Source organism: Narcine bancroftii, chromosome 1 (genome assembly GCF_036971445.1).
Source record: "Narcine bancroftii isolate sNarBan1 chromosome 1, sNarBan1.hap1, whole genome shotgun sequence".
Lineage (NCBI taxonomy): Eukaryota > Metazoa > Chordata > Chondrichthyes > Torpediniformes > Narcinidae > Narcine > Narcine bancroftii.
In genome coordinates, this window is record NC_091469.1 from 267,703,934 (window position 1) to 267,718,783 (window position 14,850).

General features: G+C 39.9%; 1 long non-coding RNA gene across 2 annotated transcripts in view; it reads left to right on the forward strand.

Moving 5' to 3' along the window:
- Positions 1-9,588, forward strand: part of LOC138743190 (uncharacterized) — a 64,512-nt gene extending 54,924 nt beyond the window's left edge. The window contains exons 3-4 of one of the 2 annotated variants that reach the window (XR_011344716.1): positions 1,182-1,373; positions 9,081-9,588. This is a non-coding gene — a long non-coding RNA (uncharacterized lncRNA). Of the gene's footprint in view, positions 1-1,181; positions 1,374-7,173; positions 7,290-9,080 lie in introns of those variants that run through there. The other variant, XR_011344719.1, reaches the window with a different exon arrangement.
- The last annotated feature ends 5,262 nt before the right edge of the window (positions 9,589-14,850 follow it).

Consider the following 14,850-nt stretch of genomic DNA (forward strand, 5'->3'; position numbering starts at 1 on the left):
ATCCAGGAATCTGATGGCAGTGGGGAAGAAGTTGTCCTTGTGCCATTGAGTGCTTGTCTTTAGGCCCCTATACCTTTTTCCTGATGGGAGCAGAGTGAAGAGGGCATTGCCTAAGTGGATACAGGATATTGAGGATACGGGCTGCTTTTTTTAAGGCACTGACTCATGTAGATGTTCTCGATGGAGTGAAGTCTGGTGCCTGTTATGTCACAGGCCGAGTTAACAACCCTTTGGAGTTTATTCTTGTCCTGAGAGGTTTCACACCCTGGGTTCTTGTCCATACCAGGCAGTGATGCAACCAGCCAGAGTGGTCTCCACGAGAGTCTTCGGTAACATACTGAATCTCCTCAGACACCTCACAAAGTTAGCCACTGGTGAGCCTTCTTTATGATTGCATTAACATGAAGGCTCCAAGATGGATCCTTGGAGATGTTGACACCCAGGAATTTGAAGTTCTTGATATTATTTATTCCATAATTGTTTTGTACATGCATCTTACTTTATATTTTGAAACTAATAAAAAATATTTTGAAAGAAAGGTAGAGATACTGAAACAAATTGCTTGCAGATATGCAGGTTTTCTTCTTCCAATGGTTGAATATAAATTGGAGAATAAAGTTAGGTCATTATGAGGGGAAGAAAGAGGAGGAAGTCAAACAGGGCTCAGTGCAACAGATTGTATACATAGAAATGTTTAACGAGAAATCTTTTCTCAGCTTCATTATAGACAATTATACATTAAGTCTTTGTTTTGCAAAAAGGTCATGACTGAAATTTCCTAACAGCTGCAGCCAAATTTGAATGTGAATGCCCAATAGGTTCAATAATTCTTGTGTATTTGACTCCTTCTCTGCTACTGTTGGAGATTCGAAGCAATATCCTACAGATAGTGAACCAGCACTAATAATATTCTTTATACATGAAAAACAGTTTAATCATATTCCCTCTGACCAAACACAAGCAATCACAAAGCGAATGGTTTGTGCTGTTCAAATAATCCAAAGCCTCCCTTGATGCAATGGGACTTTGCATAGGGTATGCCTCTTGTGATGGTTTTCATTGACCAAAGAGATTCTTCTTCCTCAATAAGCATTGTATGACTGCAATAATTTTAGTAATCTTGATTATTCTTCATTTTACAATAACCCAATGCAATACCTGCACTTGTCCAACCAATGCAGGTCAAAATCTGGGAAACTACGAGAAAGAAAAAAAAATTATTGATGATCTGACTCTGCTCTTCAATCATACACATAAATGCAGCTAACCTACAAGGAGTGTCATGCTGCCACAAGGAATATTGTAGACCACACGCTGCAGTTGTCAAGCTGAGTGGAGGAAGAAAAGCAAAAAGAAAGAAGAGAGCATCCAAGGTAAACAATTCCTTGCGCTTGGTCTTTTTTTTGAGTTAACAAGCCAAAGAATACCAATAAACCCATCTGGAGCTCCTGAGTCCCACTATTTGTGCATTTCCTACTTTGTGGTACTTTATTTTTTAGACATGCAGCACGATAACAAGCCACTTTGGTCCACGAGCCCATGTCACCCAATTACATCCAATTAACCTGCAACCCTCAGTTTGCTTTGAATGATGGGAGGAAGCTGGGGAAAACCCATGCAGACAAAGGAAGAACATGCAAATTCCTTACAGACAGCGTAGGATTCAAATGCCAGCCCTGATCGCTGGTGCTGTAATAGCATTGCCCTATCTGCTACGCCAACTATACCACCTCATTCTCTTACTTTTAACACAAAGCCACCAGAAAATGCACAATACAATTATTATTTCATGCCAATGAAAAAAATACACTGTACATAATCATATTTTTCATATACATTGCATGATACATCTCCAATAGATATCTAAAATATGGCTGAGAACTGATGAACTACTGTACTCAACAACAATTAATTTTAGGTTTGCATCCTGAAATAAAATTGGGGATTGTGAGAGACGACTTCAAGCTGAACACAAACATCATTTCAAATTTGCTGTATCACGCAGGAAGTTGGAGAAATATTAAGTTAACTTTTATTGAATTGAGCATGTTTAATCACATAATGATGCTGACACATTGCGTTAGTTCAACGGACCTAAAAAGGTTTTGTTGCTGAAAGAAACAACAGATTTGAAAGAGTTATCATCATTAGGGTTGCAGGGACTGGTTACACAAACGACGACAGAGGGAAAAAGTAAGCACTATGAAAAAGTAATAGAGAAAGGAGAATACTAGAAAAAAAGACTGAAGCACAGTGAAAATAACATCAAAATGAAGGTAACACATATATCAAAAAAAAAGGTAACAGACTCACTGTTAGATTATTACATAGTGGTGAAACTGTAACGACATAGTTTGGCATTTCTAAACTTAATTTATTCCACTTAGAAACACCTGCATCCTAATCAATTCTATTCTGTTGGTTCTTGATAATTAACTTCTCAGAAAAACCTTGTATAAAAATATAAGAATAATTTATGCTCCTCTCACTTTCAATGTTTAACTCTACCATTTGAGGACTACCAAGCACAAGAAAATCATTGTTTTACTTTAAAGATCATGCTATGCCTAGATGGAAGGAGAGGAGTTATTCCTGAGTTTATGCTGAGCTTCATTGAGTCAATAAAGTTAGCTTTCAGCTACCCAGGGTGTCAAATACTCTTTACAAATGAAGGAGCAATTTATTTCTCGCTTTTCCAACTTCATGTACTGTGCTCAGTGCTCTAAAGCTTCTGCTTTAGAGAAGCTAATTGCAGGTTGAATGAATGGTGGGAAACAAGAAAATCTGCAGTTGCTGGGGTCCAGTGCAGCACACAACAGTGCTGGAGAAACTTGGCAGCATCCATAGGAAGTACAAGACAGTCAATATTTTGGCCTTGAGCTCTTCATCAGGAATGACAGATTGAGTGAATGTCTTGCAGTAAACCCCTATTCAGTCCACAGATTGTTGCTGATCTTTCAGCTGTTGTCCCAACCTTAACCTTTCTGCACAGAATATACAAATCTCTACTAAAGATCAATGAACAAGATCTAATCTCATGCAAGGGCCTTCTGAACTCAACAGAAGATTGCCACTAATCAGTTGTTTCCTCCTTTCTTCTAATAATAATTTCAGAATTCATCCATCTCCATGTACATCCACTTCCCCCATACACACGTGGTAATTCAGTGCAGTTACCACTTTTTTTCAGCCAGCATCCCCATAGCTAGTGTCTTTTAATTTATCCTGGCTTCCACCAATAACACTGTTTGGTATTCTCTGCTCCTATCTTCTTTCTTGACAACTTTTTTTTATGTCTAACTTTTCCAAATTCTCATGGATGGACCATCAGATAACTCCTTGATTCTGCTTCTCTCTAAATGTATATGATGTGTATACAGCTGAGTATCTTCAGCATATTCCATTTTTTACTTGCAAACTACAATTGATTACAGGTTCAGTGAAGCCATGAAAAATCCACTTGTGACCAAAACAAATGTTTAAAGTTTTCATAGAGATACAGATGCTTTTAATCCTCATTCTCAATTCACAGTAGTAATCCACTGTCATAAAACCAATACATGGAAAGAGTAAATCACAATTAAAAGAAAGATTAAACACACTAACCAAAAATTAAGAACTTAAGCCAAATTGTGAGCATGCTACAAAAGGAGTCAGTAATGAGACTGAAAGCTATTGGAGCTGAGAAATTTGTAAGCTTGAATAAACAAAATGACTCATGCAAGCCATCCTAAATTTATTGCCCACTTGCATTGATTTATAGTTAATTATAATTAACAAAGAGTTATTGTTTTGATAGATCAAAAAAGTCGTATATGCAAATAATAAATAAATATTAATTCATTATCTAGTCATGTCCAAACTCATCTATATTGTGTCAAAAATTCTTATGTCCTGCAGCTGAGTAGGTCATTGTAAAGAAAAACTATAATAGTAAGCTAATTAAATTAAAAGAGACAATACGTAAGGAGGATAGATGTAAATATTCACCATAATCCCAGTGCAAAATAATAACTTGCAACAGCGCAGACTGTCCATGATTAGTGCATCAATGAAAGAAACTGTACTTGAACTTGGAGGTGCTGGCTTTCAGGCTTCTGTATCTTCTTCCCAAGAGGAAGAAGAGGCTGTGACCAGGATGGTGGAAGCCCATTGTGATGTTGGCTGCCTTCTTAAGGCTGGGCCTGACCTAGATGTCTGGAATGGATGAGAGGTCAGAGTCTTGGGATGATCCTGACTATATATGCTACTTTCTGCAGCCTCTGCATTCCTGGGCAGATGAATTCCCAAACCAAGCTGTGATTCAACCAACCCATATACTTTTCACAGTGCATCTTTAGACATTTGATAAAGTATCAGACAACATACCAAAGCTCCTTAGGAAGTGGAAGTGCTGGTGTACCTTCTTCAGAGTTGGCTTTGTGTGTTGTTTCTGTGTCTTTTGAAATATGGACTCCCAGGAACTTGAAGGTTCTGACTCTCTCCACCGCCGTCCCATTATTGTGGACAGGTGTGTGGTACCTGAGCTTCTCCTTCCAAAAATCAACAGTCAACTCCTTGGTCTTGGTGATGTTGAGAGCAAGCTTGCTGTAGTAGCACCATCCAACCAGGTTCTTGATCTCCATCCTGTATTCTAACTCATCATTTCAAGTTATTTGGCCAACAGCAGTGGTGTCATCGGCAAAATTTGTAGACTGAGTTGGGACTGAACTTTGGGATCACGGTGATTCTTGACCGTCGCCTTTCAAAGTGAGCATAGAAGGTTTTGAGCTCATCCAGAAGAGATGTATCACAATTAATTATACTATGTGTTTTGCTTTAGAGGATATTATAGCGTGAAAGCCCTGCATGGCTGACTAGCATCTGTCTGAGTTTCCAGTTTGGTTTAGACTTGTCTCTTTGCATTGGTGATAGCTTTGTGTAGGTTGTGCCTGGGCTTTTTTGATGCTTCAAAATATCCAATCCTAAATGTCACAGATCTGATCTTCAACAGTTTGCAAATCCCTTGGTTCATCCAAGGTTTCTGCTTTGGATACACCAGGATAGTCTTAGAAGGAACACATTGGTAGATGTGACAACCACACATTCCTTATAAAGTGAAAGGCTCATTTTCATCCTGTCAAAACTCCATTATCTTATGTTGCACTCTGAACATAATAAAGGAAATGGACTTAAAGCAGATCTGGCAGCTCAAACAGAGACACCTATGAGGTGCTGGGAAACATCAGCAGGGACAGAAATGTACACCATTACAATCTGTAACTCATGACCTGGCATTCATTTACTCTGCAGTCACCATCAAGCAAGGGAATCCATACGATACAATGGGAATGCTGACATGTTTGCTGCAGACAGAATTCAGCCTACTTGTAAAGTTAAAAACACAAAAATACTGGAGGAATTCAGCAGGTCCTTGGGAGGCTTCCTCGTGGCATGAGAAAAAAGTAGACAGGCTCTAGAACTAAAAGGCTGGGGGAAGCAGGAAGAAATGGCAGGGTGAAGAGCACAGGCCAATAGGCCATAATTGGACATGGATAGGGGACAGGAGAGGAAAGCTGATAATTGTTCAGGAAGGGAGTTGCACAGTGAATGCAGAGCTGGAGGAAATTAACTCACTATGTAGTACTTAGTGATAACATTCAAGTTGCTACTGATATATAATGAGCACCATCAAACGAGTTTTAATTGCCTTGTTCATTGTCTGGGTGTTTCAGGAAGGTCCTGGTATTATGAGTGGTAAAGATCAGTTAAAATTAGCATACAATATATAAAGCTAGCCTTGCATTGTCCTCGTGGTGCCATGCATTCTAGATATGAATCTGACCTAAGAATTAGGGAAAACATGGCAGAGCATGGGGCAGACACACTTCAAGGTGTTCATAAGCACTACCTATGTATTGATGAAGGAAATAGAAAGATAGGTATCTTCTATCTATAAGAAATCAGGAACCCCTCTAGACTTACACAGAAGGCAGAGAAAAGCAGATTTGCTTGGAGGTCAATGCCTATAGCCCTGCCAGGTTGACCTGGATACAGGATGTTTAATGACCTCCCACATATGAACAAATTCAACAAATCTATCTTTAGTTGTCATATTCTAAAATTTGAAACACTAGCACCGACACTGCATAATTCATCATTTTCCTACCAAACCCAGATATAAAGCATCACACCTCCATGCACTTATAAGCGTTGTTTCATATCCACATGTTTCAATCCACAAAAAAGCAAGCTATTCAATCAAAATAGCCACATTACCTAAACACTGCATGTTTATCATCTACTTTCAACGTTGTATTGCAGGCCAGCCAAAAGTGACTGGTGTTCCTACAGGACAGTAGGATACATAGAGACAGTGTTCGGCAGCAAGCCCAAATGGTAAAAGTGTGGGATTGAGAACAGTGAAGGTTTTGGTATCATGGTGACATGTACCCTTCACTTACACATTCTGCTGATTGCCAAGATGCAGGTGTAGTAGCATGTATTTTTAACTTACTACTTTCTTGGCCAGCCCAGCTCAAATCCTGTAATATATGCATGTGTGCCTTTTACATCTCAGGTAGAACTGCAGTGTGAACTTCCATAGCAGGAACTATGAGACATTGATTTCACAGCTGGCAACAACCAGTCTTGAACCTCCATGAAGTCAATCAGCATCATAAATGGTGTGGAGCCAAGTCAGGATAAAACTTGAAATTACACGAGATTTGTTATTGGGAACTCAAATGTGAAATCTAGAGAAGGCAGATGAAAGGCACAATCAGTTGTAAAGTGTAGAGGAAGCCTGAAAACAAGCCTTCTGTTTAATTTCAAAAGGCACGAAGGAGTCCAGTAATAAGCTTAAAGCCCATCCTTTCAGTGTACGTGGAGCACAAAAGCCATACACTTGTGGAACAAACCGTGCAGTTTCAGATGTCCAGTGTTGCAACTCCTACTAATGCATCAGCTATGGTTTAGACTTGTTGCCTTTTAAATTCAAACTCTTACTTTAATAGCTGTGAATTTCAGTGTTCAGACAAGCTTATGGTGTTAGTGTTACATCAGCCAACAATCCAACCTCCATCAGACTGCTTGGAGTGTTAAAAGTACTGGAAGAATAATAGTGGCATCTAGAACCAAGAACTTGCTGTCCTTTCTCAGAAAAAAAAACTTCTAATTTCTGCCACTTTTCAGCTGAGACTTCTCTCATCTATATCAAGTCGGTACAGCCGATACCCGGCATTAATCAAGACCATCCTCCAAAGCCATCTGTAGTCCATTACAGTCACTTGAGCAGCCTGGTACTGAAGCAGCACATTGAAAACATATTCTAAGTGAGTGCAGACTTGGAAAATGACATGATTTAAGGTACAATCTTTTAGTGTTAATTTTATATTGGATTTTTGTCACAAAGCTGAAAATGATGCGGAGTAACAAAGGGAAGAAAAAATGAAAATTACTGGTGATTTGGAAATTAATGGAGACATATTCAAATTGTTTTTTTTTATGGCAGGACGAGCCAAAAAGGAACTTCAGCTCTTTAGTTTTTCATTGTGCCAAGGGCTGCTCTCTTTTTGTGATGAAGTTGTGCAACAGACCGAATCTCTCGCTATCCACTCTGCTGAGCTATGCAAGGATCAAGAGGAGTCCAAACTGCAGGAGAGTTTTTCAATTAAAAGCTTGATGTATCACATGAGGATGGGTTGTGTGCAGGCATCATCAATGGTTATCCTTTGTCAGCTTGTAGCTACCATCTTGCTGGCTTCAACGCAGCTGCCACAGCTAACTATGGAACAATTAAGGCATCTTTACCACTTGACATGTCGCACGAAGCGGTGAGTTCTGTGCAGACATCAACAGTTGCCCTTTGTCAGCTCGTAGCCACCCTCTGTGGCCTGTCTTGGTAGCTTTAATGCGACTGACACAGCAAACTACTGCAGAAAGAAGGCATCTTTGATGCAGACAGAATACACTGAACAATTATTTTTCTTTTAGAAGGTTTGCTTCCTGAAAAAAAAAACATTGGTGATTATGATAGACAACCTCAAGCTGAACATAATTTCAGATTTGCTGTATCATGTAGGAAATTAGAGAAACATTAAATTAACATTTTATTGAATTTAGCATGTTTAATCACATAATGAAAGTGACCTAAACATGTTTTGCTGCTGATTTTCATTTGTACTCAGCATCTGATGCCTTTTGTGTCAGTGTCCAACAATAGTCGGCCAGCATTGGTGGATTACAGTTGCCCTGATACTGCTTCAGGCATGGCATTCGCAGGCCATGCTACTCAAATGAGTTATTGTGCTCCCCACCCCCCCCCCGCCCCCCCCCCCCCCGCAGCACTATCATCACTAGCGCCACAAGGTTTTGTCTCCACGCATTGTAAGCACGTACTTTTGTCTGTAACATCAGAGTGGGGTGGGGGGGGAGAAGTGTGATGCACAGAGGAGGTTCATGGCAGGTATGGCATCCGCTGCCCCCACCCCCCGCTGAGTGAGTTTTCGAATGTCAGTTTGTGCCCCCCAACTCTGTACTGCTTTTCCATGGTTGCAATGTCCTGGTGAAACCTTTCATCATGTTCTTCACTGACTACACCAAGATCAGCAGGGAAGAAATCCAAGAGCAAATGCAGAAAATGAATTTTCAATGACATGCTGTACTTCATAGTTTTATATGCTTGAAGTAGACTTAAAATATGACAAAAATATGTTATATCTAAAAATGTTACATGATAGGAAAGTTTAAAGATGATTTTCATGATCATCGGTCCAAAATCCATAAAATAAACCAAAAGTGTTCGGGAACCAAAATCTTCATTGTCCAATGATATTGGTCAAAATGCTCTGACCATTTGCCTTACAATTTATACCTACAGTGACCTTGGTTGCCACCAGCTATTTAGTCCTTGCCTGTTTCCAAGTCTGAAATGTGACTAGACTATAGTAGATTTCAGTGAAAATGACCTTTTGTGAAACTACAGATGGTTTCATATTTTGCTTGTTGGTAAGGTTCAAAGCAGCAAATTCCATTGTGTACAACTTGTTGAGATTTACCTCCCACTGAAACCTCTCTCCTGTTCTCCCTCCATCTTCTAGGAATTGGTCTAACATCAAGATTTCAAGTTGATTGGACTTGGAATTAAATATCAACAATGTCAAGGATATTATAAAGTATATGAAGAATTTTTAAGCCCATATCCACTTAGAAAATTCCTGGATGGAATCCAGAAGGCTATGGCCACCAGTTTAGAAGAATATTGTTGGTGTTCTACCACTCACAAATATGAAGGTCATCTGCAGTACATTTGTAAGTTCACCTTATCACGGGTCCTCTGATCCAGAGTTGATGTCAAATATGTACTGGGATTCTCCGACATTACACTGGGAAATCCATCTTGATGATCCTATGGGAACCACATCTGACACAGGATAGGTAATCCTTATTCCCGATCTCTAGATTATGAAGATAAAGGCATGCTTAGTTATTTTCCTCTTCTGTATTTATCATGTTTTTAAATAAATATTAATGTCCTAACAATTTATTTGTTAAATATCTCTGCAAATTAGAGCTAAAGGCTCATACAAGATCTCACAAACTGTGAAAGATGAGGCTGTATCTTGCTTCACTTCCTGTGAAGAAACTCCACAGCAAAATGTCTCAGCTAAGGATTTGCCATTGAAAGACCTTGCTTCCCGACTCTGTGACGGTTGATTTCTATAAACCTTACTACAATTGTAGAAACATTTAGTTCATCCTAGAGTTTTTTTTTAACTTGCTAAGGCTCAATAGGATTGGTGCTGAAAGACAAGTTCAAGTTCATTATCATCTGATTGTACATACACCGTATCCCTCCCCACCTTGGTGCATGCACAAAAACACAGATACACAGCACACAAAGTTCACATAAAGAATCAAATTAAATCTATCAAAATATTTGGAATGATTGTCATGGTTATAGGATATTGTTCATCAGTCTTACAACCTGTAGGAAGAAGCCTGGCAGTCCCGATTTTGATTCACTTGTATCTATTTTTTTTTCCAATTTCGAGATACAGCACAATAACAGGGCCTTCCAGCCCACGAGCCCAAGCTGCCCAAATGCAGCACTTGGCCTACAACCCCTGTTGGAGCTGAATCTGGCAATGCTGTAGGGAGTCAGCATTGTGAACAGTAGTGGGGTGAGCACTAGAGTTCAGTGCATTAGAGTTCAATGTGATGGGGCTTGAGAATTTAAATTTAGAAATACAGCAAGGCAGCAGGTCTTTTCAGCCCACAAGTTCATGCTGCCCAATTTCTAGACTTCCCATCAAGAAGTCTAGGATCAACTTGCCAAGTGAGGTGTTGAGTCACAGCAACGGCAGTTCATCCACCAGCCTCAGAGGTATGATCATATTAAATGCCAAGTTGAAGACAATATACAACAGCCTGGTGTATGAGGCATCATTCTCTAGCTGGATGGAGTGGAGGGTCAAGGTTTTGCATCATCTGTGGACTGACTTGGACAGAAGGCAAACTGGAACAGGTCCAATGTCGCTGGAAGGTGCGGTTCATGCATTCCATCACAAGCTGCTCAAAGCTCTTCATGATCGTAGATGTTAGTGCCACTGGGTGGTATTCATTTAGCTCAGTTACCATGGCTTTCTTGGGCTCTGGAATGATAGTGGCTGCTTTGAAACTTGCGGGGACTGTAGACTGCTGCAATGAGATGTTGTAGATGTCTGTTATGGGCTTCTCAGATCTTCAGCACCCGACCAGGTATGTTATCTGAACCTACTGTTTTGTATGGTTTCACTCAGGGTAGGATCTTCCTCATTTCAGCCATGGCTGTGCAGGGTGCCTGATGCTGCTCTAACTTAAAGGTTTCTATACAAACCATTTGCTGCCAGCCATGGATGCACCAGTATTCTCTTTAGAATACAACATGAATGGAAAGCTCAGAAGAGAGAACACAGAGTATATCAAACTGATGAGGGGAAAAAGAGAAGGGCTCTCTGCAGGAGGTCAAAACCACACAGAGAATTTAGCGAACAGTTCTCTAACTGAACTACAATGAAACAGCGTGCAAGAAAACTGGCCTTACTGAAACCGCACAACTGGCTAGGGACTTTATTACTGTTGGTTGTCCTTATAACTGTAGCCCAAAGCTTTAATGCATCAAGTTCCTTCAAGGCTGGTGCTAGTGCATTTGCAGCATCTCGCTGAACAAGTGATGTCCCCGCTAGACCCATAGTATACAACAGCACAGAAACAGGCCTTTCGACCCTTCTTGTCTGTGTAGAACTATTATTCTGCCAAGCCTGCTAATCACTGGGACCATATCCCTTCCATTCATGTTTATATGCAAATGTTTTCTTAAATTTCAAAATTGAGCCTGCATTCACCATTTCAGCTGGCAGCTCTCTCCATAGTCCTACTTTCTGTGTAAAGTTCCCCCTAACATTCCCTTTAAAATGTTCCCCTTTCATCCTTAATCCAAGTCCTCTAGTTTTAAAAAAAAATCTCATCTAACCTCAGTCGAAAAAACCTTCTTGCATTTACCCTGTTTATTAACATCATAATTTTGTATACCCCTATCAAATTGTTTCCCCCGCTCCAGGGAATAGGTCCTATTTCAGTTCTTATGTCCCAGCAACATCCTTGTAAATATCCTCTCTGCACTCTTTCAAACTTATTGATATTCTTCCTGTCATTAGGTGACTAACACTGCACACAATATTCGAAATTTGGCCTCACCAATGTCTTATACAACTTTGCAATAACATCCCAAGTCCTATAAAGGCCAATGTGCAAAACACGCTCTTTATGGCCCTGCTCAAGGTGTGACTTTGAGGGAATTGTGTATCTGTATTCCCAGATCCTGTTTCACTGCACTCCTCAGTGTCTTACTGTTTACCATGTATGTCCAACCTTGGTTTGTTCTTCCAAAGGAAACATCTCACATTTATCTACATTAAATTCCATCCACCATTTTGCAGACCATCATCCCAGCACAATCACCATCAGCAGGAGGGCACCACAGAACTTCATACTTAGCCCCCTGCTCTATTCACTTTACACCGATGCTTACAATCCCACGGTAGAAGGTTGTATAAAAAGAGGTGATGACTCAGCATACAGGACGGAGATTGAAAACTTGGCAAAGTGGTGTACTAACAACAACCTCGCTCTCAACGTCACCAAAACCAAGGGGTAGTTAAGATACCTCTGCAGGCTTTGAAAGCCTTCCTCCCTGTCCACTAGACCTCCAAAGTTTGTTTATCTGTAAACTTGCTCATCCAGTTTACCACATTATACCTCCACACATAGCCGAACACTGAACTTCAAGAAGACCAATTTTGTCCCTTACTAGCCTTTTGCTTTTAATATACCTGTAGAAATCCTGAGGATTTTCCTTCACCTTGTCTGCTAAAGCAACCTCATGTCTTCTTTTAGCCCTCCTAATTTCATCCTTCAGTTTTTTCTTGCATTTTTATACACCTCAAGTATCTCATTTGCTCTTTGGTGCCTATACACTCATTGACAAGTAATGACTACTGGGTGATAGGGGCTATTAACCAGGAGGGAGAAGTTAACCAAATAGGCTATTTAAAATTAGGCAGTCAATGAGCAACTTACCTAAATGCATGGCTTATAACCACAAATCCGATTTCCCCATTAATAAACAGTACAATAACTCTCCTTTGCTCATTGTCTGTCCACAATTTGGCTTTATCTGTCCTTATACTTCTGCATAACTAACAGACGCCAGGAAATAACTGCAAATGGCTTTGGAGAATTATTTTAACCAGTTCTGCTCCCACTGTCTTCTGAGATTAGCCATGTCCTGGAACAAAGACTCAAGTACAGAGTCAAAAACATTTGGAGCCCCAACTCTTTTATATTGTATTTTCCTGAGTCAGAATGAATTCCAAAGTTATTCCCATCAGTAGCTGCAATCGTTATGCATTTCCCTTTAAGAGTTGCAGGTGAATATTAACTCATGCAGACTCAGGACATCGTTGAGTGAAAATAATTCACACTTCAGGATGGAGATCCTTTGTTAGAACCAAAGGGTTTTTGACTTGAAACATTAATCACATCTCTTTGTGCATAGATGCCCCCTGACCTGGTCAGTTTCTAGTATTTTCCATTTTGTGCTTCAGATTTCCAGCATCTGTTGATATTTCAAGATATTCCAGATCTTAGTCTTCCCTGCCAGCTTCCCACTGGTCAGTGTTTTCATTACATATTACAAAAAAGAAACCTTCAGAGACGCACAATCATACGGGAAACAAATCCTGGCTGAAAATGCCCTCGGCCTCACTACATCCTTAGTGGTTGAATACATTAGGTGAGAGTGGCAGAGGGTGATTATCCAGTGAAATTGGGATCTATTTGTAAAAGGAGCTCGACATGGTCAAAAAATAGCCACCATCGCTTGCTTCCCTTTCTGCCAGAATCCCAATTTGGCACAGGTGTCCAGCCAGTTCATTAAAAATAGAGCACCATCTCCTGGCCTCAGAAGAAACTCAGCCATATCCAAGGAAAGGTTAGTGTGCGTACGTGTTGAAATATCCCAGATCAAAAAAATTACTGTAACCTAACTCGTCAAGTCACTTTTATTTATTGTTCATACCATGCTCACATGGTAAAGATGTGATAGCATGTCTCCAGGACCATGAAGCATATTTACATAAATATAAGTTAAACACAATATTAAATATTAAGACATATACTGTAAGAGTCCCCGGTACCAAGGTACTATGTACACTCACACATAAAGAATGGTTTCTCTGGGAAAATACCAGAGGACAGGCAGTTTTTAAAGAACTGCAACTGAGAAGGGTCAATGCCTTGAGGAAAAGAGCAAGGAAAAAATATCACAAAATAATCAATTGTTTGGATTTATCGTTATATTCAATAAACTTCAGCAATTGTGTTCGGTTCTGTTTAGGTCAAAGGAACTATTTACTCATTTACCTAATGAACTGTCACACAGTATTAAAACATTGTTTCCAATTCTGCACTCCATCAGATAAAATATGTTTGTCATCCATTACATCTCTCTCTCACACACACACACACACACACACACACACACACACACACACACACACACACACACACACACACACACACACACACACACCCCTTCCCCCCCCCCCCCCAATATATATACATTCACAGAGAGAAGCAAATGCTCATATGTTACAAGCTGTTAAAATAGATCGAATCAAGATACATAGCTATTATTTCTAATAAGTAAGATTTGGGACTGTTCAGCACAAGCGTGAGGGATGTCTGGTTGAATAAACATTTTCTGTAGAAATTAAAGACCTCTATTTAAAAGAAAGCAGAACTCTTCAGATGTTTAGAATATAAAAGAAATTACCAGACAGCAATAAATCCCACAGGCAATTTTCCTTCCCCTTTAGTGGTAATGTGAGGGGAGAATGTGGGAGAATAACACACATTTCAGGAATATAAATTTAGTTTGAATACTACTTTTATAGCCAGATCTGCTTGAAACTGCTTACCAGAGCTTAAGGGGGCTGTAAATTTTTAATCAATTAGGTCCTGTTCAATTTTCTCAGGTTCAGTTGCTTCAGATCAAAATTTTTTTAAAAATATGTGCAAAAAATTGAAAACGAATGAACATCCCTTTATGTGGCTGTCTAGAAATTGAATGGTGCCTATTTTGGGATGTTAACGGGATGATTTGTTCGGGGCTACTGCAACATGCAGTATGTCAGGTCACTTGTCTGAATGCTACTGGTATCATGCAACCTAGTCACATGGTCGGGTGGTTGGCGACTAAACTGGATCCCCCACCAGAGCATGGCTAGACACCCTGCAAGGTGAAAAGCAAGACCTGTCAAAGGGTGG